The sequence below is a fragment of the Arvicola amphibius genome, chromosome 13 (assembly GCF_903992535.2).
Source record: "Arvicola amphibius chromosome 13, mArvAmp1.2, whole genome shotgun sequence".
NCBI lineage: Eukaryota > Metazoa > Chordata > Mammalia > Rodentia > Cricetidae > Arvicola > Arvicola amphibius.
This window is the reverse complement of record NC_052059.1, coordinates 1,530,521-1,556,469: the sequence shown is the minus strand read 5'-3', so window position 1 is coordinate 1,556,469 and position 25,949 is coordinate 1,530,521. Positions and strand designations below refer to the sequence as shown.

The 25,949-nt window shown below is 41.9% G+C and overlaps 1 protein-coding gene and 1 pseudogene across 2 annotated transcripts in view; one reads left to right on the top strand and one right to left on the bottom strand.

The window, feature by feature from the left end:
• The window catches only part of Ggact (gamma-glutamylamine cyclotransferase), a 28,434-nt gene extending 7,843 nt beyond the window's left edge, over nucleotides 1–20,591 (bottom strand). For both annotated transcript variants that reach the window (XM_038310356.1, XM_038310357.1), the window contains exon 1: nucleotides 20,506–20,591. The gene's annotated coding sequence lies outside the window, so the exon portion shown is untranslated. The remainder of the gene's footprint in view (nucleotides 1–20,505) is intronic.
• Nucleotides 7,471–24,293, top strand: LOC119800292 (annotated as a pseudogene).
• Nucleotides 24,294–25,949: the final 1,656 nt, after the last annotated feature.

Genomic DNA, 25,949 nt, shown 5'->3' with positions numbered 1-25,949 from the left:
TGGAGGGTCTAGACAAACAAGGGAGGGAAAAATTAAAAACAAGAAAGGAATATATAAAAAATGTCGTACAGCATACGACAACTTTGAATTATAGGCACAGATGTGGGAGAAGACTCTCAAGTCAATGGCATAGACCAAATCAACAAGATTATAGAAAAAGTCTTCCTAAACTAAGGAAAGAAACATCCTTATAGATACAAGGCATGTTCAGAACACCAAATAGACAAGATCAGAAAAGAAAATCCCCAGAGCATATCATAGTTAAAGTACTAAATATACACACAAAGAACCTATTAGAGTAACAGCTGACTTCCTCAATGGAAAGTCTGAAAGCCAGAAGAGTCTAAAGCAATGCATTCAATTCCTAAAGACCATGATGGCCAGCATAGAATGTTATGCCCAGCAAAACTGCATGCCATAATAGAAGGAGAAAGAAAAACTTTTCACAATATAAGCAGCCTAAAAAATATGTAAAGAAAATGGAGCAATACTTTGGGTTGGAGAAAGGAATGAGCATAGCTGAGAGACTGGAAAGAAATGCAAAGTGACTATTATTAAAACACAGATTTCAATGAGAACAAAACACAAAAATAACACAATGCAATTACCACACACGTTTTAATAGTAACTTTATGAATGCCTCAATCAAGACACTAACTGAAACAAATCAATTGTCTACAAGAAACAACTCGGTTTTAAAGATAGGCACTGAGTTAGAGGATGCTTTCAGATCAGACCTGACAGCAAGCGTGTGTCACTATCCTAATATCCACAACATCCTGATCAGGAGAGAGAGGGGCGAAACAGCTAAGATGACATTACCATCCTCAACATATATGCACCAAATTCTGGGGTGCCTAATTTCATAAAATTTCATTTCTACTAGTGGGATTTAAAGACACAGATTAATATGAACCCATTAATAGTAGATTTCAATATAGCAATTTTTCTAATAGACAGGCATCTTAGTTACTATTCCATTGCTGTGAAGAAACACCATGGCCAAGGCAGTTAACCAGGAGTTTGCTTACAGTTTCAGAGAGTTAGTTCAAGATCATCATTGTGGGGAACCTGGTGGCAGGCAGGTAGGTATAGCACCGGCTGGAATAGTAGCTGAGAATTTACATCTTATCCACAGGTTGGAGGCAGAGAGAGAGTCTGACATGGGCTTTTGAAACCTCAAAGTCCCACCTCCAGTGACAGGCTTCCTCCAACAAGGACATACCTCCTAATCTTTCCCCAAGTGGGGACCAAACATTCAAATGTATGAGTCTCTGGGAGGCCATTCTCATTCAAACCACCACCACCACAGGTCATCTGAACAAAAACAGTGAAACATCAGAATTAATTGCCAGCATATACCAAGTGGACTTAACAAATTTTATAGAATATTTTATCCAAACACCAAAGAATATATATTCTACTTAATAGTACATGGAAGCTTTTCTAAAATGGACCACATCCTGGGACAAAAAAACCCTTTATAAATTCAAGAAGGTTGAAATCAATCCTTGTATCCTATCCGACACAACTTAAAACTGACAGCAAAAAAATCTCTAGTAAGTACACTAATGGAGATTAAAAGCTCATTACTGAATGATGAATGGGCAAAAGAGGAAACCAAGAAAGAAATAATTTCCTGGAACTAAGTGAAATGAAAATATAACAAAACCTCTTAACACCCTGAAAACATTCCTACAAGGGAAATGTATAGCTCCTATAAATGTCTACATTAAAATTAAAGGCATGGTGGACTATGCCTTTAATCCAAGCACTTTGGAGGCAGAGGCACACAGAGTTCCAGGTTAGTTAGCATGGGCTATGTAGAGAGACTTCGTCTCACTGCCACCCCTCCAAAACAAAAATTCAGAAAGAACACAAAAAAGTAGCTTTGTGATACAACTACGAAAGCTGGAAAATACAAACCTAATCCAAACTCACGGCAAGAATAAAAATAATCAACAAATTAAGAGCTGGTTCTTTCAGAAGATAAAGTTCAACAAATAAAACGAAATAAGAGAATCCAAACAAATAGAATCAGAAATGAGAGGGAACATTATCACAGACACTAAAGAAACTATATTTCATTAGCCTGAAAAAAACTAAGAGAAATGAATGAATGTCTAGATTTAGCCAACACCAAAATTAAAGAAGTAAACAACCTAAAGAGATCTATATCAGGGCTGGAGAGATGGCTCAGTGGTTAAGAGCACTGCCTGCTCTTCCAGAGGTCCTGAGTTCAATTCCCAGCAACCACATGGTGGCTCACAGCCATCTGTAATGAGACCTGGTGCCCCCTTCTGGCCTGCAGGCACACAATAAATAAATCTTTAAAAAGATTTATATCAAACGAGGAGATTGAAATAGTACTAAGTATCCTTCCAGACCTATGCACAGCAGAATTCTACCAGACTTTCAAAGAAGACCTATAGCCAATACTTAAACTATTAAGAAAAAGAGAGGAAAAAGAAGAAAAGAAAGAACCCCAATCCAAACCATTCTATCACTTCCAAAACCAGAAACAAAAGAAAACTATAGGCCAATAGATCTGACGAACGCAGACTCTAAAAAGTTCAATAAAATACTTATGAACAGAATTTCTATATATATGAAAAGATCATATACACCATGACCAACTTTGCTTTTTCCCTGAAATATAGGATAGTTCAACATATAAGTGAATAAATGCAACAAACCACATAAGTAGACTTAAAAGAAAAAAATCACGATTCTCAATGCAGAAAAGGTTGACAAAATCCAACATACCTTTATTATAAAAGTCCTAGAGAATGTATGACTAGAGGAAATATCTCAGCACAATAGAAGTTATATATGAGAAATCCACAGTCATCTTAAATGAAGAAAAGCTTAAAGCAATCTCACTGAAATTAGAAATGAGACAGTGCAGTCCAGTATCTTCACTTCCTTTCAATATTGAACTCAAAGTACTGGCTGGAACAAAAGGGGAAAAAACAGAAGGAATCCAAAAAATACAAATGGAGAAAGATGTCAAACTACCCCTGTTTGCAGATGAACTAATACTATACATTAGTAGATCACCAAAATTCTACCAGAAAAGTAGAAACAATAAATTCAGCAATGTGCGAGAATACGGAATCAACTTGCGTGCACGCACACACACACACACACACACTCCTTTCTATACACTAACAACAAACATGGAGAGAAATCATGGACACGTTCCTATTCACAATAGCATCAAAGAAATTAAAATATCTAGGAAATGAAGAACCTCTACAGTGAACACTTTAAACCTCTGAAGAAAAAGATAGACACTAGAAAGTGGAAAGACAGTTCTTGCTCATGAATTAGTAGACAATGACCATTTTACCAAAAACTATTTACAGATTCAATTCAATAAAAATAAAAATCCTCATTCATTATTCACAGAAATAGGAAAATCCTACAATTCATATTAAACCACAAAAGGCCTCAGCCCAAACAATCCGCAGCAGAAATAACAATGCCGGAGTAGCTGACGTCCAGATCTGGAGAACACGGTGCCTGCATAAGAAGAGACCAATGGAACAAAATTGAAAACCTAAAAGTGAGTATATGTAACTTCAGCCATTTAATATTTGACAAATATGCCAAAAACTTAGACTTGAGGAAAGAAAGTATCTTCAACAAACGGTGCTGGAAAAACTAACGTCCACACACAGATATAACCTTGCATGAACACTAACCCCACATGGATCAAGGACCCAAATATCAAAGTGGAAACAGTGAAGCTGCTAAAAGAAACACAGGCAGTGCCCTACATGATGGAGGTGTAGGAAATTTGCCCAAGGATAAGGCCAACAACTGACAAGTGGGACTTTACAAAACTAAAAATTCTGCACAGCTGAAGAAACAAACAGAGGAAGCCACAGAATGGGAGAGGATCTTTGCCACCTATATATCTAACAGAGAATTGATATCTGTTAATATGTAAAGAATTCAAATAATGGGACTGAGATCTGAACAGAGAGTTCTCAAAGGAAAAAAGAATAAAAGAAGCAAAAAGAAAAATTTACAATCCCTAGCAGGGACAGGAGTGCCCTGCGCTGATGTTTCTGGCCCCTAGGCATGGCCACAGTGAAACAGGATGCTGCTTTCTGAGAGTCATGCCTAGTGTCTCCAAATTGCCCCTCCCAGACACTGTGCAGTGCTGTTCTCTCCATGATATCGGATTAAGTTAGTCCTGTGTAAAAGTGCAAGAACTTAGTTTAATAAGGGGTGGAAAGCATAAAACAAGGATGGCTGTTTGTCTTGGTGAATGGTAAGTAGACAGCAGGAACCACAACAATCAAGGACAAGAGCTCTGCTGCAGCAGACACAATGTGGACCTAGGCTCCCCAGGGAGCATCAGCCAGGACACCCACAGCGGGGCAGTTCAAGATACAGAGCCACTTACAACCTGCACGCAGCAAATGTAGATTTTTGAGAAAATTATTTTAAGTCTCTGAGCTTCTATTTCTCCTTTTTAAAACCTGGGGTTCATAGTGTTTCCCAATGAGTTCCTGACCAGTGACTTCCAGGTGACCTTGGATTCCTCTTCCCCCTGGCCTTGCCCTCTCATTTCCCCGCCCCTCCTCCCCCAAAGGCTAGTTACTGTAGGCTTTCAACCAAGCTCCTGAGAGTTATGGTAAATGTTTCTGGTGGGAGAGGGATTCAAGCCTTATCAAGCAGTGGTTTCCGAACCAAGAAGCAGTCTCAGGAAGGGAACACTATATACCATGAAATCATGATATGGACAGTGGTTTTCTACTTTAAACTGTAGAAACGCTGCAATTTCCTTCTAAAGAAAATAGCTTATATCTGTAAAAAAAAAAAAAAAAAAAAAAAACTATGCAAGAGAGGCTAGCTTTTCTCACAAGCATTTGTTAAATGAATCCTTTCTAATATAAAATCAGTTTGAGAATACTACCATAGAGTGCAAAATGAATGTTCTGCATTTCTGGCTTCTTTCATAGGAAAAACATTACCTTTTCTGATTATGTTTTGAACAATACACACAGATCCTTCAGGAAGCAACTTGTCCCTGTGGGGATTGGGAAAGGATCAGAGCTAAGCACTGAAACAAGCAATTAATTCCCATTAGAGGATTAGGGCACTCGTGTTCACTTTGAATCAGAGAAGCAAGTTGAGAGTGAACTGTTGTATGACCAAAAGGTTATTTGTCAAAGTCAATAAATTAAAGACTCAAAGAGCAGCTAGATGCACAAGAGGGGCTAGGTAGACACATGACATTGGCCGGGGGAAGGGAAAGGCTTCATGTCTGAGGAAGGACTGCCTTCCTCTTTGCAAACTGAGGGAAGCAGGGTCTGTGCCATTTGCTGCTGTCTTCCTTCTCACAGAGGTGTCCTATGAAGTAAGCCCGACAGCCACACATGGCTGGGCGCTCCAGAGCCTGTACTGCGTAGATTTATGCAGAGTCTCTACGGACGACATCACAGATATAGTAACCAAGTGGTAGGCCTGCAGTGTCAGGACTGAAGATGGAGCCCAAAGCAGAACCTTTGTCTCAAACTTTGTTACAACCTGGAATAATATGTCTATCCAGAAGTTAGCCCAAAGGAAGAGTAGGCTCAGTGTCACCAAATGCTTTAGCTCAGCAAAACTTGGCTAGTTAACATTATTAATATTTAAAAACCAAAACACCATAGAAATGTCCATCTGGCCAGGCGCTGTCTGAAATGCTGTCACTCAGCAGTTTGCTTTCCTGTAGAACAATCCAACGAGTTTCATATTTCATCACTGAAGCAGAATTGAAATGATTCTAAGGCCTTTGCATAACTGTTGTCCTGACTGATGTTTTTCACTAGCTGCCTGGTTGCCACCAGTGTAAAAGGCAGGATTTGGACTTTATTAACGTAGTCCACACCATGACTATTGCACATGTTCAGTCCACACATAAAACACACAGCAGTGAGCCAAGTAAGACAAGGACTGAGGCTTAAAGTCTTCTAACATTAATTTTCTAAAGGATTTTAAATGGATGTCACCCTCTAGCATAAGAAGAACCTTCAATAAAACATCCATGCTGTTTGTATCAAAATTCAGTGACACAAAGAAGTGCTATTGCACTCTGGATGTCAGAGCTTCAGTTTCTTCACGTGACAAATCGAGCCACCAGCAATTTGCCAGTTGTCAAGTGAAGACTGTGCTAGGAACAAGTGTCCGATGTGTCTAGCACTCAGCACTGCTGCGGGAGTCTTTCCAGAACCAGGAACTCCTGTGCTGAAGACCCGCAGCAAAGCAATTATAAACGGTGTCTTCACTCGTTTCTATTATCCACCATTTGTGTCAAAGTCGGCTGCACCAAGTTCACAAGAGGCAGGCACAGCGATCACAACTCAACAATGCCAACCACTGCCTTTGTCTTTACCAACTCTACTAAATACCAACGCCACCCTCCAGTGACCTGGGGCACACACAAATACACCCACAGTAACCCTATTTATCTTGGAGAAAAGGATGGGTACCTGATATAGTTACTCATTAATTATTAACAAGTCTCATAGAACTGTAGGAAACAGGTGAAAAAACAAGATGTTGTGAACTTTAAACCTGGCCTTGGCCTGTGAGAGGAGCAGGCACTGAGGTCCTGGGCATCGTGCCAGGGAGGGCTGGGCACATCCTGCAGATGCTTTGATGCTCTCATTTGGTTGCTTGCTTGGTTCTTTATAGTAAAGACAAGACCTTCCTGCTGCAGCCAGCCTCATCAACTTTACCACTACCCCGGAAAGGAGACCGCCAAACACTGTCCTCACATTGGTAGCACTGGTTGCCTTTGGCCTGCTGGTGTGTTCAAAGCTCCAGACACTTGTGGGTCTGGAAAACAAACCTTTATGGTCCCGATGTCACAATGGCCCACACAAATATGGCCTTGGCAACCATTCTGTGAATTTTTAATGCTTTTGTCAAAAAATGTTTTTCATGCTGTGTTAAAGACTCAGCAAGTAAAGGTAAAGAAAGGTCCCTGACACCAAACCTAATGACCAGAGTTTGATGCCTGGGAACCATGTGGTGGAAGGACAGAACCAAATCCGGACCTCTACGTGCATGTTGTGGTACACATGCTCCCTCCGCTCTGTGTGTGTATGTGTGTGTGTAATTTTAAAAACTTAAGGCAGTTACATATCATCTTCAAAGAATGGTGGCCAACAGTGCAGACAGTCTTCTCTTCACTTTGCCCATTCTGAGTATGAAAGTGACTGGAAAAATCGCCAGACACTGACCCTGGAAGGAGCCTTGTGCATACAGGCCAGGTACATTGGAATGGAAACATGCTGGCTCCTGCTGTTCCAGCAGGTGGTTCAGCAGCCAGACTCCTGTCAACAGGCTGAGCAGGCAGCTCCAGACCTCGGAAAGTGCCAATAACCCACTGGCGCCACCTGCAGCTCAACCTAAATCAACGGGGTGGCCACTTAGAGACTGCTGGTCTTGGCCAGATTCCAGGCTTCAATGCTTCAGTTCCACTCTCCGGTTCACAGTCCAGGCCACACAAGTGTGGGGCCTTTAAACATCCAGTGTGCAACACAGTCTAGGTGTAAACCCACAGGCATCTCACTCGTTTTTGCTAGTCTCTGCATCACTGCTGGTCAACACCCACCAGAGGCCAAAGAGAGCCAAGTACTCCAGATCCTAGGACGGGGGCAACTCAGGTAGGCGCCAGTTACCCAGGCAGGCATGTTCAGGCAGCTGAGCCTGAAATGAGATCTAGAATTTGCAAGCTCCATCTCAGCAAGGTGGGGAGCGGCTCAGGGTAGGATACCACTCCCTGGAGAGCACAGGGACACTCTCCAACTTGATCCAGGTAATTCCACAGTGGTAGCTATTTGTGAAATCCACTCTGTGTGCACATCAGTAAACAGCTGATACAGAAAACCACCAGCTATAACTCCAGAACTCTGGCTCATAAAGAAAGACTGAAAATTCAAGGCCATCATGGACTATAACCACTCTATTTAAAAAATAAAAACTAATGGGCACAAGAAAGGGGAGGGAACTTGTAGGCCCATGCCTTTGCCAATGTGTCAGGGAATTCAACAGGCCTCCCAATCCCTAATCAGAAGCAGAGGTTCCTCATCTCACCTTCAGAGTTCCCACGAGCAGCGAGTTCCTGCAGTCTTTCTGAAATGAGTGCACTGCCCTGTTAAACTCACTCACTTTCTGAAACAGAGCCTCTGCAGCTGCTATGGAGGCTCCAGGAAAGCAGGCTGAGTCTAGGCCAGCAGGAGAGGAGCTACGAATGCAGGTGCATGGGTGCCATGCTTTCTTCACTCACCCAGGGCCCCACCCATGCTAACTGCTGACTAAGTAGTGACTGCCCACACTTGGCTAAGAAACACAGTGGAGGATCTGGCTTTTGAACTATTTTCCAGGCTACTGGAGGGAAGCATGCGTTTAACTTACACTTGACAACGGCTCAGAATGTGTTTACTCTGCCTGGCACAAACACTCTGGTCAAAGGCAGGGGTGGAGGGGTTAGCTAACAATCCAGGTCTTGTTCTAACTCACCCTCTGTTAGTGGGAGCTACAGGGAAATGGGCATTGAGGTCTGGCTGCAGGTAGGTAATTCCAGCCTGCCTCTGCCCGCAGAGCTCAGCTGTTTTCTCTGGGCCAACTCGGGCAGGAAGGCGGTGCTTGCCCAGACTGTTCTCCCCTTCCGTCATTTTCCTGCAGCATGACTCCTTTGAGTTCTGGAACTTTTTGTTAGAAGTACTCCAACTTTTGAAATAGGAATATCTACACCACAACACTTTTATTTCTCAAGGGTAGCTCAAGTATGGTAACACTGTGAACGTGTGTGTTCTGGGCTCAAACTCAAGCCTTCAAGGGTAGGCATGTGCCCTACTGGTGAGCCGTTTTACCAGCTCAATCAAACATAAACTTTGCATTGTCAACAGAAAAACGAAGTCAGAAACCTGGGGGAGCAACTTAAAGTATTGCACAAGGTCATTCTCTACACCTCTGGGTAGTTTATTACCCAAAATATCACACAAGGCCACTCTCTAGGTAGTTTATTACCAATACCTGAGAAAGATAAGAATTTAATGCACTTACACAACTCTTCTACTTACAAGTATGACCTACTCAAGGTGAAGAAATGAAAAACACAGTGAGGCTCTAGGTAGGCTGCCAAATGTGATCTCTATTTAGAAGCTTACCAGTCAATTTCTTTAGGACAGAGAGCCAAATAACTTCATGGAGTTCAAGCTCAAGACCAAGCTCTTGGTTACTGGCAGGGATGGGTGGTCCCGGCCAAGAAAAGCTAGTCTCAATGGGAGGGAACAGGGGCTCTATAGTAGCTAGCTAGGCTCAACACAGGACAATCAACAGGAACACTTAGAAGATAACCACCATGTTAGTAACTCGTTGTGGTGAACAAACACCTGACACAGCATATTAAGATAGGAAACATTCATTGCGACTGACAGTTTGAGGGGTGCAGTGCATCACAGTGGGGGGAGGCAGTAGTCGTTTTTGACTGGCAAGAGTGTGAAGTTGATTGATTACATCCAGACACAGGCCTCAAGGCTCATTCCCTACTCCCATCTACACCCCCATTAAAGGTTCTGCAACCTCCCAAAACAGTAATGAGGACAAGGTGTTCAAATACACGAACCTATTCTATGGTGGTCATATTTGAAACATAACAAACACCAAATACAATCAAAAGATATCAAACTTAAAACTCTACTTACACTACTAACGGCGTATTGAATACAACTTAGAATCTCACACTAGGTAGCCATGCCTGTCCGTCCACCCAAGAACAAACCACCAAGTACCACCCTGTCTCAGGCCTGCTGCTGGTTGTCATTTCCAGGTCACATAGCCCAGAGGCACCCTACCAGGCAACAGCCATCACACTCTCTGCAAATCCAGAGAGGAAACAGAAAAGAGGAACAAAACATCCACCCCATAAAGGCAAATTCAAAAATCAGCACCTAGACCTATAATCATCCCAAACCCAGATGGCTAGATGCCAGCATAAAAACACAAGAACTGTCAGGGAAATATGTTTCCACTAAGTCCAGCTATCCCACCACTGCAGGCCCTGAGTATTCCAACATAGCTGAAACACAAGAAAAAAGACCTTAAAACTGACTATATGAAGGTGATAGAGATCTTAAAGAAGAAATGAGTAAATCCCTTAAAGACAGGAAAACTGTGTGGTGGTGGTGCATGCCTTTAATCTCAGCACTCAGGAGGCTGAGGCAGGTGGATCTCTGAGTTCAAAGCTAGCCTGGTCTAGAGGGCAAGTTCCAGGAAAGTCTCCTCAGCACATAATAATAAAACACTAAACATACAAAGAATATTAAAAGCTGCAAGGTAAAAAGACATGTAATATATAAAGGCAGACCTATTAGAATTATACTCAACTTCTCAATAGAGACTCTAAAAGCCAAAAAATGTTTGGGCAAAAGTCCTGCAGACTCTGAGAGACCACAGATGCCAATTCAAACTACTACACCCAACACAACTTTCAATCACCTTTGATGGAAAAAAAAGATATTCTCTGAGAAAGCCAAATTTAATATCTATATACAAACCTAGCCCTACAGAAAGTGCAAGAAGGAAAACTCCAACAAACTAGACCCATGAAAACACAGGGTATACTCTCAGCCAAAAAATCAGAAGCGTGAGCACACACACACACACACACCACTACCAACAACAAAATAACAAAAATAAACAATCAGTCATTGATATTTCTCAATATCAAAGGTCTCAACCCCCTAATAAAAAGACACACACTATCAGAATGGATACAAAAACAAAATCCATTTTTTTCTGCTGCATTCAAGAAACACACCTCAACATCATGCATAGACATTACCTCAGGATCAAGGGTTGGAAAAAGATATTTCAAGCAAATGGACCTATGAAGTAAGCTGGTGTAGTCATTTTAATATCTAATAAAATCAATTTCAAATCAAAATTAACCAAAAGAAATAGGGAAGGACACTTTATATGCATCAAAGGAAAAATCCACAAAGATGACATTTCAATTCTTAACATCTATGCCCCAAACACAAGGGCACCATGTTTGTAAAAGAAATGCTAATACAGCTTAAATCACATATTGACCCTCATGCACTGAGAGTGGGGGACTTCAATACCAGATTCTCACCAATGGACAGGTCATCCAGGCAAAAACTAAACAGAGAAATACTGGAACTAACAGACATCATAAACTAAATGGACCTAACATATTACTTACAGAACATTTCACCCAAACACAAAAGAATATACCTTTGTCTCTACACTGCATGGAACTTTCTCCAAAACTGACTACATATTTGGACATAAGGCAAGTCTCAACAGTTACAAGAAAACTGAAATAACTCCCTGCATTCTATCAGACCACCAGAGACTAAAGGCACAGATTAAAGGTAGATATCAACAACAGAAAGCTTACAAACTCATGGAAACTGATCAACTCTCTAATGAATAAAAAATGAGTCAAGACAGATAAGAAATTTAAGACTTTCTAGAATTCAATAAAAATGAATTTATAGCAAACCCGAATTTATGGGATACAATGAAATGAGTTCTAAGAGGCAACTTTGCTATGGAATAATTCTTCTGTACAGTGTGTGAATATATGTCGCTATGACTGATTTAATAAACAAGCTGATTGGCCAATAGAAAAACAGGATAAAGCTAGGCAGGAAAACTACACCGAGAATGACAAAGATGGATGAGGGAGGGGAGTCAGGAGACACCAGTCAGCCAGCTTCCGAGAAAGCAGGACGTATAGAAAATAAGATAACAAGCCATGAGTCGTGTGGCAAATCATAGATAAGAAATATGGCTTAATTTAAGTGTAAGAGTTTGCTAGTAATAAGCCTGAGCTTCAGCTGAGCATTTATGATTAGTATAAGCCTCTGTGTGGTAATTTGGGACGTTGCTGCTGGATATCTGGGACTGTGTGGTTGGGACAAGAAACTTCCATTTACACAAATTCACAGTACTAAGTACCTACATAAAAACTAGAGAGGATCTCAGACCAGCAACTTAACAACACACCTGAAAGGTCTATAACAAAAAGAAGTCATCACACCCAAGAGGAGCAGATTGGCAAGAAATAAACTCAGGGTTAAAATCAATAAAATAGAAAGAGAACGATGCAAAGAATCAATGAAACAAAGAGTTGGTTCTCTGAGAAAACAAACAAGATAGACAAACCTTTATCCAAACTAACTAAATGATGAAAAGAGAATGTCAAAATTAACAAAATCAGAAACAAAAAGGAAGAAATAACAACCATCACTGATGGTTGAAATCCACAGATCATAAGGACACGATTTAAAATCCTGTACTCCACCAAACTGGAAAATTTAAAATAAATTGCTAATTTTCTCGATAGGTACCACTTACAAAAGTTAAATCAAAATCAAATAAACAATTTAAATAGACCTATAACTCCTAGTGAAATAGAAGCAGTCACAAAAATTCTCCCCCCCCCCAAAAAAAGAAACGCCCAGGGCTAGATGATTTTATTGCAGAATTCTACCAGACTTTCAAAGAAGAGTTGACACACCAATACTCTTCAAATTACCTCACAAAATGGAAACAGAAGGAACATTACCCCATTCATTTTATGAGGTCACAGTCAGTCACCCTGATACCCAAACCACATAAAGACCCAACAAAGAAAGAGAATTACAATTTTCCTTTATGAACACACTTGCAAAAGCACTCAAAGAAATATTTGCAAACCAAATCTAAGAACACATCAAAAAGATCAATCATCACGATCAAGTAGGCTTCATCCCAGAGATACAAGGATAGGATAGTTCAATATACAAAAATCAACAAATATAATCCATCATATAAACAAACTGAAAAATAATTTGACCTTCTTATTAGATGGAGAAAAGACCTTTAACAAAATCCAACAGCACCTTATAATAAAAATCCTGGAGAGATTAGGGTTACAGGGGACATACCATAACATAATAAAGGCAGTTTACAGCAAGCCAATAGCCAACATCAAATTAAATGGAGAGAAATTCAAAGCAATTCCACTAAAATCAGAAACAAGATAAGGTTGTCCACTCTCCCCATATTTATTCAACATAGTACTTGAAGTTCTAGCTAATGCAATAAGACAACTGAAGGAGATCAAGTGATACAAATTAGGAAGAAATCAAAGTATCATTATTTGCAGATGATATTATCATACATAAGTCATCCTAAAAATTCCACCAGGGAAGTCCTATAGCTGATAAACACTTTAAGCAAAGTAACTGCATACAAAATTAACTCAAAAAAATCAGTAGCCTGGGGCTGGAGAGATAGCTCAGTGGTTAAGAGCATTGCCTGCTCTTCCAAAGGTCCTGAGTTCAATTCCCAGCAACCACATGGTGGCTCACAACCATCTGTAATGAGGTCTGGTGCCCTCTTCTGGCTTGCAGACATACACACAGACAGAATATTGTATACATAATAATAAATATTAAAAAAATCAGTAGCCTTGTATACAAATGACAGACTGAGAAAGAAATCAGGGAAACAATACTATTCACAACTGCTTCAAATAATATAAAAACATCTTGGGGTAACTCTAACCAAGCAAGTGAAAGAAATGAAGAAAATACCAGAAGATGAAAAAATCTTCCATGCTCATGGATTAGTAGGATTAATATAGTAAAAAATGGCCATCCTACCAAAAGAAATCTACAGATTCAATGCAATCCCCATTTAAAATTCCAACACAATTTTTCACATACCCTGAAATGACTATTCTCAACTTCTTATGAAAAACAAAACAAAACTTAAAAACCCAAGGAACCCAGGATAACTAAAACAATCCTGAACAATAAAAGAACTGCTGGAGGTCTCACCACTCCCAATTTCAAGTTGTACAACGGAGCTATAGTAATAAAAACCACATGGTACTGGCATAAAAAAAACATGTTGGTTGATGGAATCAAAATGAAGACCCAGACATAAATGCATACACCTATGTACACCTGCTTTTTGATAAAGAAGCCAGAAATGCACACTGGGGAAAAAAAGAAGAAAAGAAAGAATCTTCAACAAATGGTGCTGGTGTAACTGGATGTCTACATGTAGAAGAATGCAAATAGATCCATAATTACCACCCAGCACAAGACTTAAGTCGAAGTGGATCAAAGACTTCAACATAAAACCAGATACACTGAACCTAATAGAAGAAAACAGCCTGGACTCACTGGCACAGGAAAATACTTTCAGAACAGAACACCTGTACCACAGATGCTAAGATCAACAATTAACAAATGAGACCTCATGAAACAAAAAAGGGACACCACACCATCAATAGGACAACGTGGCAGCCTATAGAATGGGAAAAGATTTTTACCAACTCCACATCTGACAGAGGGCTAATATCTAAAATAGATAAAGAACTCAAGAAACTAGGTATCAAAAAATAATCTAATTAAAAAAGGGTACAGAGAATTCTCAATAGAGGAAATTCAAATGGTTGAAAAACCCTTATAGTAATGTTCAACATCCTTTGCCATCAGAGAAATGCAAATAAAAACCCCTTTGAGATTCCATCTTACACCTGTCAGAATGGCTAAGCTCAATCACACAAGTGACAGCTCATGCTGGCTAGGATGTGAAATGAAAGGAACACTCATCCATTGCTGGTGGGAGGGCAAACTTGTACAGCCACTATGGAAATCAATATACTGGTCCCTCAGAAAATTGGTAATTGATCTACCTAAAGACTGAGCTACACCACTCTTGGGCATATACCCAAAAGATGCTTCATCCTACCACAACAACACTTGCTCAACCATGTTCATTGCTGCTCTATGCCTAGTATTCAGAAATTGGAAACAACCTAGAAGTCCCTTATCAGAAGAATGGATAAAGAAAATGTGGTGCATTTACAGAATGAAGTATTTACTCAATTGTTCAAAAAAATTACATCATGAAATATGCAGGAAACCAGAACTAGAAAAAAAATCATCCTGAGTGAGGTAACCCAGACCCAGAGATAAGTATGGTATATATTCGCTTATATGTGGGTAATATGATAGCCACACTACTATCCACAGACCCAGAGAACTAGGGTATAGAGGAAGGGCTTAAGGGGGACACATAGATTTCCCTGGGTGGATTAGCAGTGGACGGGGATGGGAATGGGAGGATCTGGTGGGGGGGGGGGAGATGACAGCTGGAATTAAGGGGCATTTGAGGGATGATATGGAAACCTAGTACAGTGGAAACTTCCTAAAATATATGAATGTGATCCTAATGAGGTCTCCTAATAATGGGGGATACTGAGTCTCAAATTTCTTGTCACCAAATGAGGCATCCAGTGCTAGGACTGGGTTGCATTCAATGAGTTGTTGGCCAAAGGGGTCCCAAGGAAATCCCCCAAACAACCCAGGATGTTGCTAACACAGTTGTTTGTTCTCTACAAACTGACAGTGGATTTCCATTGCTGAGGACAACACCTTCACAACTCACTGAATATAGAGAAGTAGAGCTGGTGCCTCCATGGAGTAAACCTTCACCCTGACATTCTATAGTGCCTTTGGTGTAGCAAGTACTCTTCAGGCTGCCAAAAGAGAAACATAAACACCAACCCAGCCACAAAATCTCTGACCTGCCTGCAATATATGCTAGGGTAATTGTGGCACAGAACTTGTGGGAGAACACAACCCATATCTGTTTTGACTTAGGGTCCACCCCATAAGAAATATCCCATATCAATACTGCTTGTGTGACCAAGAACTAGAGACCAGTTAGTCCAGAGACCTAGGGTAAAAACAAATACTACTGATCTTTTTTTTAAGTATCAATAAAATGATTCCCAATGATATTGTTATACTCACAGATCGCTGCCTTATTTAGTCATCATCAGGGAAGCCGGGAAGGTTCCTCCAGCAGTAGATGGGAACAGATCCAGGGACCCACAGCCAGACCTTACACGAAGAAGTCTAAATGGGAGATCTCCATCAAATTTCTCCTTTCAGAGCTCAGAAGAGGGGTCAAAAGAATATAAGAGCCAGAGGGGATGGAGGGCACCCGGAGAAGAAGGCCCTCTGAATCGATTAAGGTGCATATGAGTTCACAGAGACTGAAGCATCAAGTACACAGTCTACACGGGTCTGACCCAGGTATAATATAACACTGTGTCTATTATAGCTTTCAGGTTAGTGTTTTATAAGACTCCTGTGTGTGAATAAGTGGGTCTCTGATCCTGCGGCTACTAGTAGGGTTCTTTTCCTTTTGTTCGGTTGCCTTGTCCAGCCTCAACATGATAGTCTTTGCTTCATCTTATTTTTTATCTTGACATGTTAAGTTGTTATCTCCTAGAAGTCTGTTCTTTTCTAATAAGAGACAGAAAGGGAGTGGATCCAGAGGGAAGGGAGACGGGGAGGAACTGGGAGGAGTAAAGGAAGGAGAAATTGTAATCAGGAGATACTGGGCAAGAAAAAAAATCTACTTTCAATAAAAGAAAAAAGTAAAAAGAAGAAACTAAAACAGAAGCACAGAACTCAAAATTAAGCCCGTTTTCTCCTAACTACTTCCCCAAGGCATTCACATTCTGTGAGTGCTTTTATTACCTAACAATTAAAATTCAAATCACAGATGTTCAAGTTTAGTATATATTTGCCCTTTCAATTCATCATTATTTTGATCATCATGAGATTAATCAAAGAATAATGCTGAGCAGAAACGTTAAGAAAATTAGAAACCTCAAATCCCTATGAAATCCTTAGTCACCAGAGAAATGCAAATCAAAACAACTCTGAGATTCCATCTTACACCTGTAAGAATGGCCAAGATCAAAAACACTGATGATAACTTAAGCTGCAGAGGTTGTGGGGAAAGGGAACACTTCTGCATTGCTGGTGGGAGTGCAAGCTGGTACAGCCCCTTTGGATGTCAGTGTGGTGATTTCTCAGAAAATTAAAAAACAACCTTCCTCAAGACCCAGTAATACCACTTTTGGGTATATATTTAAAGGATGCTCAATCGTGCCATAAGGACATGTGCTCAACTATGTTCATAGCAGCTTTGTTTGTTATAGCCAGAACCTGGAAACAATCTAAATGCTCCTCAAGAATGGATAAGGAAAATGTGGTACATTTACACAACGAAGTAGAACACAGCAGAAAAAATAACGACATATTGAATTTTGCAGGCAAATGGATGGAGCTTGAAAACATTATTTTGAGTGGGGTAAACCAGACACAGAAAGACAATTATCATATGTACTCACTCATAAGTGGTTTTTAAACATAAGGCAAAGAAAACCAGCCCACAAATCACAATCCCAGAGAACCTAGACAACAATGAGGACCCTAAGAGAGACTTACATGGATCTAATCTACATGGGGAGTAGAAAAGGACAAGATCTCCTGAGTAAATGGGAGCCTGGGGACCTTGGGGGAGGGATGAAGGGGAGGGGAGAGGCAGGGAGGGGAGCAGAGAAAAATGTAGAGCTCAATAAAAAAAATCAATAAGAAGACTATAAAACAGGAAAAAAATTCCCATAAAAATAACATTCAGCCTGAGTCCAAGCCCTGGAACCGTGTTGTGGAAGGGAGAACCGATTCCCCTAAGCTTTCCTCTGACTTTCACACACATATATATAATACATAATTTTTTTTTATAAAGAAAAAAGGAAAGAAGGAACTCATGAGCTGCTCCAGATCAAAGTCAGCTGACCAGGGTCTCTAAGTTGAACCTTGCAGGGAATTTTAAACGGCAGCGTGCGTGCGCGCACACATACACACAAAGAACCCAGAAAACTAAACATTATTTGAGTATAGTTATGCACATTTAATATGTATAAACCATGACTACTTTTATATGGCAGCTCCAAAGGTAGGCATTTGTATAAAGACTTCAGGGCCTGCAAACTCTGAGTTTGTATTTGCACCTTTACAGGGAAAGGTTGCTAAATATCTTCCAGCCTAAAAGGGTCAATCAACAGATATCATTTATTTGCACAATATTTTAAACAAACTCACATAAAAATTTGAGCATTTTGAGGTAATCTGCTAAGATGTGATGATGACTTTTTGGTCCCAGAAGAAAAAGTTCCTTCTTTGGAGGTACAAACCTAATTATTTAAAGGAGAACTGTTATACTATCCAGAACAAACTGCTTTAAGTCAGTTTTTTTTATCTTGCAGTATTGAGGGTAAAACCCAGGAAGGACCCTGCAAATGCCAGGCAGGTGCTCTACCACTGAGCTATATCTCCAGTCTTAAATGAACAGACACTGGGAAGAAGAATGCATATCAGGCTGAACAGAATCATGACATCTATTTAGTGGCTATCTGGAAGTTTATTAGTTATTACTTCTATGCTTTCACGTTTGGTTAAAATTTTTCCAACTAAAAAGGAAAACAGAACCTGAATAAAAATAGAACTTAACATCAGAGAGCTTTTTCTTCCTCAGTACAATCTGGTTCAGATGTCCCTTGATCCAGGCAGTCTCAGCACACCTGTTGGCTCCCTTGCTCTTTCTGAAGTTTCATATTTCCATACTGTCTTTTGCTCATGGTATCTAAAACCAGCAATGTCATTGTCCCATTCCTCCATAAAAAGTCACCCTCTGCTCAAAGTTTAACCCCTAAAGACCTCTGCTGTGTCCCCCCATGGGAAGCATTTACTCCAATAGCACATGGCCTTGCCCTTCGTCCTTTCCATAGTAGTGATAATATCTATTGACTCATAATGTCAAAAAAAAAAAAAAAAAACCCAGAGACTTTGAACAACTAGCCTTTTCAGTGAACTCAGCCAAGGGAGTGTAACAATACCTCACAAAGTAATCAGCGCCTACACAGTTCTGGGTTCCAGTGGTTAGGCCTGCAACCTAAGCAAGGCTGTCCTTCCCAGAGCTGTTCCATCAACAATACAGAGCAGCCTTTTACTGAAGGATGATTTGTCAGTCAAGATGTAGTCATGGTTAGCTCAGGCTCTCTGAATAAAATTTCTAATATCTATTGGATCCAGATGGGGAATGTTCTAGAGAAGACTGCTAATCTTTGATGCAGTCCTCCTATTGCTTCCTCTCATGGGCGATATCCCTCTCCAAACATGACGGCACTAGTTTATAGGGTGGAGGGTACAATAAAAAGTTATGCAATGAGTCCTTTCCAAGCACTGACGCTCTCAAAAGCTCTCTCACTCGATAAGGGGAAAAGAACACATGTGGGGGGGTGTTATTTCTTGACATAAGGTCTTTCATAGCTGAGGATGGCTTGCTTCAATCTTTGGAGTGCTAGGGTAACAGGCATAAGCTGCCACACTTGGCTTGAACATATCACCTTAAAAATTAACGATTGCAGGGTTGTGGTTCTGTACTACACACGGCCACCCACTATCCAAGATCACCACAAACAGCCAATCGGAAGAATCCATCTCACCCTCTCACACATAGCAAGGTGGCAGTTTACAACTGAGCTACATATCCAATCCCAACTTTTTCCAGTGCTGGAGATCCAACCTTGGGCTTTTTGTATGCTTAAGGTTATGGTGAGTAAAGTTTACTAGTTAAAAAAAAAAAGTTCAGTACAAAAAGCCACCCATTAACTTTGCAAACTAAGCTTTTAAAGGCAAATGTTCTCCATTGGAGAAGACTGGTCTCCTTACTTAGGGATTTCTTTCTGGCTCTCCTGGGGGCGGGGGGTCAGGAAAAGAAGGCCAAACTGCAGGGCTCCTCACGTTAGCACTTCAATTACAGGAACCAGGGCAGGAAAAAGCCTTCAACGAGCAGAAAATAAGTACACGTGTGCACAAGACTTACCTCTCAGAGGTAATTCCAATCGATTCAATGATAGCATTTATTTTTAACACATGATTTCTTACTGGGACCTTCAGCTTACTCTTTAAAAAAAAAAAAAAGGCTCCTACTCTAATGTGTTCCCTTATTCCTTCAACACGAATAAACTGAGCTTGGAGTTAAGCTAAGTTAAAACACATGCACACCTCTGATGGGCTTTGAGCAAGGCCATGTATGCCGTTATAACTGGCTAAATAGAGTGAACAGCAACGAAAACCAAGACGAGAATTCAAAGGCAAGAATCTCCAAAGATCCAAATGTGTTATTAACGGTTCCAAAAGAATCTAAGACCAGAAAGTGACCCACAGAAGTTGGTTTTGGATTCTTTTGCAAGTTTTGGTCTCCACACGCATAAGAAACACCTAAAATTAAAAAGCAGAACTTTTGAAAACAGCCTCATTCCACTTAGGCTCTTAAGCTACCTGCTGGAGCCATGCGTCCCACCAGCAGCGAGCAGCCGCTCCGCTGAAGCCAGAGTCTCCGTCTGCGTCTCCCGCCGTGGCCATCGCGTCCACCGCGTGGGCCGTCCCCGGCGGGGTTCCGGGGTCAAACGTGCTCCCCGCACCGCGGGTTCCGCCCGCCCGACCCCGCACCTGCAGGGACGGTAGCGGCCCACGCTCCGCCGGCTGGTGACTGAGTCTAAGCCGCCCCAGGCTCCCAGCCCCAGCCCGCTCAGCGTCTCACCTGCACCCGGTCTAGAGGATCGAGGGGAGCGCTCCGGGCGGCCGAGCGGAAATGCCCTGCTGGGCAGGCGCCGCAAACAAACCGCCCCGGGCGGCGCCCCCTGCAGGCTGCGCGCGGCTCCTCTGGCAACCTGCGGCGCCGTCGCCCTGATGCCCGCGCTAGCACACCTGCCCGCCTGCACCTCTTCCCACGCGGCCAGAACCACGCACTTACCTATCCGAGGCCACCTTCCTCCGGACTGAAAGAAAGAGCCCCTCCCCGCTTCCACGGGAGTAGACTCTACATTACACACGCCTGGGTTGGATCCAAACACACCTGAGACCTACTACTTCAGAAAGACTCATAAACACAAAATTAAAGACTCACCTCCTTACATAAACCCTGAGATGACGCTAAACTCAGATCTGAGACTCCGCAAGACAAATTGATGAATCACCAAAGTCTCACACCTGCTCATACTGGATACAGGTAACGTAGCCATTTTGCCCACCTACCAACTCTATGAAATAAAACCTATTTAGGAGCTAATGGAAGGACTGACTTTCACCTGTATCTTATCCCTAACACTAAGCGAGAGCCAGAAAAGCTGAGGGCAATTTTTTCTCTAGAGATTTTCCTCGTGGAAGGTGTACTCCAGGTGAAAGCAATGTCAGCGATGGCGAGAGGTCTCTCTCCTCCAAGACACACAAATTAAGTGTAAGATTACTGGATTCCGGGCTGGAGAGATGGCTCAGAGGTTAAGAGCATTGCCTGCTTTTCCAAAGGTCCTGAGTTCAATTCCCAGCAACCACATGGTGGCTCACAACCATCTGTAATGGGGTCTGGGTGCCCTCTTCTGGCCTGCAGGCACACATACAGACAGAATATTGTATACATAATAAATAAATAAATATTTAAAAAAAAAGATTACTGGATTCCTCTAATCACTTCCTGTCCCTCTGACTTTTTCATGTACGTGGAGTACTTGAGATCATTTCATAGTCTTGGTTTTCATATACACATAGTCAATAATGCTGATGTAGTTGTATTTTAAATAGATGTCCAAGACTGGAAGAAATCTATCTGATCATATTCATCAACCACAAACTTTTCCTACAGAGGATCACGAGAGGAAAAGGAGTCATAAGGGAGGGCCTGGGAAGGTGAGAAAAGGGTAGTAATAAGATACACATGACATAAAAGTAGAAATGCGGTAGGGAAGAGTGGACCAGTAAGAACACAGTATGTATGAAAATCTCATAAGGAAGTCTATTACATGGTATGCCAATTTTCAAAACAAAAGTTAAGGGTCTAAGGATGCTTGAAGTCACTGGTTTACTGAAACTTCTCATTTCACTGTGGAGAAATTAATAAAACCAGTAATGATCACGTTGCATTTATTGGAAATCACTGGGGCACAGAGTAAGCAACTAACCAGGTTCCAGGTAAATATGGTGAGATTGGATGCATCTGTCTATATAGAGTCACTGAACCTTGAAAATGATTGCTCATGGCAAGAAAGCGACCCTGAGATCTATGGTCTTGTTCCCAGATTCTTCCAACCTTATCATATTGTTTGCTGAGGAATAAAAGCTGCCATAAAAATTCTTTATCAGATGATTTTAGATTTTTTTAAAAAATGTATATGGGTGTTTTGCTTGTATGTCTACACACGCCTAAACCTCCTCACATTTCTGTGTAAAGTATTATTTCCCATTTTACTTCTGAAGCTTGGCAGAAACAAAGACCAACCTCAGCATCTCACAAGAAACACACAAACTAAGTTTAGGTAGCTCAGCAAGGCCATTCTTTTTTTGTAAAAGGGAGCACAGCAGAACCAAGATGACTCCATCAGACATAGGTGGTGACTGAGTCTCCTCCCATTGGTGGGAGGGAAGTCTCATCCCATTGGTGGGAGGGAAGTCTCACTCTGATATGAATGGCTAATCTGCATGAAGGGAAAGGTTGGGAAACACCGTCACCACAGAACGAATTACATTTGACAGGAAAAGTGGTTCTCACAGCAGTTACTGAGAGATGAAATTTCTCACTATGTTCGTAGACCTACCATTCCAGGTACCACAGATGGGTTGGAAATGTAGACCTTTAAAGCCGAAGGTAACCAGACATAAACTGTAAAGGTGGAGGTCTGTGATAGCATTGCAAAAGTTTAGCACTGTGTGTGCCTCCAAGTGGAGGAATACTGTCTCCTGATGGCATCGCACAGATGATGCGGGGGTAGCTGTGAGGGAATGTTCCAGGTGTACGGAGAGTATTTGGTATAGCCTTTGTCAAGATTCTGACAATTTCAGTCCCCAAAGTGTGGTCTAGAAGTAGGTAAACACTATTGCAGGTGAGTATGGCAAATTACATTCTGAAGGTAGACCCAACAAGCATTCTCATTCCTCCCCATAGTCAGACTTTGTGTTCTCATCCCCACTAGGTGGGGGTGATGAATCAGGAAGGTAGGAGCCAGACTGGGTAGACCCTTGGACCTGGTTAAGTTCCCAAGGCTTGCTAGCTGGCCAATACTTGGGCCAGGCTCAGAGGTGTTGGGGATATCCCCATGTCTGCTGCCCTATGAGTTCTGTGGTGGGACAGCCTCCTGTGGATCTCAGGTTGGAGTGGACCTAATGCCCCAAGTTGGCTCAGAGACTTTGCAGCTTGAAGGCCATACAGGAGTCAGAGTGGAGAGCATCGTGGAGGAGGCCTCTCGTGGTCCATGTACTGTGTACACCACAGTGCCATGAAGATAGAACAAAGTCCTGAAGAGTCGCAGGACATGACGGCCCTGAAGAAAGAACTAGATCATTCTACCAAGCAGCCAAAGCGGAAGAGGGTCACCTTGGGGTACACTCAGGCTGACAATGGTGCTCACCCTGGGGTACACTCAGGCTGACAGTGGTGCTCACCCTGGGGTACACTCAGGCTAACAATGGTGCTCACCCTGGGCATTCCTTTTAAAAGGGTATTCAACCGGACAACCATTTACTGCTTTGAGGACCTGCAGCTCAGCTTCAAGAACACATGTAAGCTGCAGCCCCTGCTGGAGAAATGGGTGGAAGAAGCCAACAAGGAGAACTTTCAGAAGATATGCAGAGCCCATTCTGCAGGTGGGGAGAGAAATCAGATGGGCACCGAGAACCATGGGAGGGGGAACCTGAAGAAGATTTCTGTGGTGTCCAAAGACCTTGCAGATCAACATCTTCACCAAGCATCTTGGGTTGGAGAAGGATGTGGTCCTCGCTGGTTCTGTATGTGTTCTGTAATCTTCACCAGAAGCATGAACAATCAAGCACCGACTATTCCCAACCAGGGGAGTATGAGGCTGGAGGATCTTCTTTTCCAGGGGTCCTGTATCCTTTCCTCTACCCCCAAAGTCCCAATTTGGAGCCCTGGACTACAAGAGCCCCAACTTCACCACGCTCCACTCTTTGACAGCTTTGGGATTAAATTCTTCATTGACTGAAGAGGGACTGAAAGTACAAAGGGGCTGTGGGACACAAAGCGTGTGGGGAGGTGATGGAGGGAAGCGAAGTTCACAGATGACTTCATTGCCAGCCATCACTGTTTTCTTCTTAAAGGAGCCCGGGACACAAGTGAGGCCAACACAACTCCTTCCTTTGAGCCCGAACGAGCTGCAACAGCAGCAGGAGACACTAAGGTCTGAAAGGGGATGTAGCATTTGCTTGACCAATGCCATCTCGCACTCAGCTGCCATGGTTGAGACGTCAGGTCTCTTATTCCAGGTCTCAACTCCTGACGATCGCAGCCACTACCCAGCATCACCTGCCAGACCTGTGAGTTAATACGATTTCAGATGATTCTGGCTCCAGCCGTTTCACTAACCTGGCTCGTGACTAAACAGAGTAAGACAGGAACTGCCAGGCACTGTCCAGCCCGGTTTGCAGAATGTCGGAGCAATGAAGTTTGACCAATGTGATGGTTACTCTTAATCATCTTGATGGGATTTAGAATCACAATGGAAATACTCCTCTGGGCTTGTCTATTAGGGATTTTCTAGATTAGACCAACTGAGGTGGGAGGATCTAACTTAAATGATGGTAGCGCCATCCCATGAGATGGGGTCCTGTAGTGAGTGGAGGGGGAGAAGGGGCTGAACAGTGGCATCCATGATTCTTTGCTTCCCGACTGCAGACTCAATGTGTCCAGATGTTTCCTCAAGCTCCTGCTGCCATGACACCCACCGTGATGGATCTGTACCTTGAACTATGATCCCAAACAAACCATTGCTTAAGGTGTTTTTGGTCAGGTATTTATCGCAGCAACCAGTACAACCATCTGAGTACTCTATCCTGGACAATCTGGCAATAGATGAATTATTAACCATCATAATTAGCAAATAGCATAGTACTTACAGCATTAAGTTTTGAAGTTAACAGGTAAGTGGGAAGAATAATGTAAATTAATTGTCTAGGATGCTGCATTGGGAGAACCAAGACATATATCTGGGTCTCTCACCTCCAGATCCAAATGGGTTGAAGAGGAATTATGGACACAGATGTCTAACGCTTTGATACTGGGCTCAGTCTTATGTGTGACATTTCAAGTCAGTAACTTGAAAGAAATGAACACTCTAGTTAACATGAGACTCCGAGCCAGAGGGCCCTGTAAGTATTATGGGTGTGAGGCTGTACCTAATGGGATAGAAGTTAAAAGGACAAATATAAGTCTGCATAGAAGCTGAAACAAATCTGAGCGAGAGAAAGACCAGGCAGAAACCCCACAGTAGCACAGGCTGAACTGAGACACAGGTATATCCAACGACGTGAAGGGCTGTGATCAGATTTCCTCATGTTTAAATGCTGCCCCATCTGTCATTAACAATCCAAATATTAAAATAAAAAAGCTATTATCCAGGTGTGGTGGTGAATGTCTATAATTCCAGCTACTTGGGAAGCTGAGGCAGAGGACTATGAATGTGAGGCCAGCTGGGCTCTGCAGCAAGACCCTGTCTTAAAACACATACATAAGTACTACTAGGTAAGTAGAGGAGTTCTGGGAAGCCAGCCTTCTACTTCAGTCTTAGGATAATCTACTACAGCTCTCTTAAGACAGGAAGAAAAGAAGAAGAGCCTATAGAATGGACTTCCAAATTCTGCAATCACAAAATGCTTCCTGAAGTATTATTCAACCAAATGACCTGAAAACAGCTGCAGAGGAAATCCAGAGCAAAAGGAGTTTCAGGGATTTGTTCTGTAGGCAGGGGACTGGATGCATACATCTTTATTGGACATGAGAGTTTGTCTGAAGGGAGATTAAAAAAGGTTTCTAAAGGAGCTTTTTGGAAGAAATATTCTTTACTCTCAAGCAAACAAACAGCAAAAAACCAAGTAGCTTAAAAAAAAGCTACATAGCATATTTTTTTTTCTGCCAAGCTAGGCCCTACAAGGAGATAAATAATACACCTCCAATCCTAAAAGATCTATATACTGTTAGTGTTA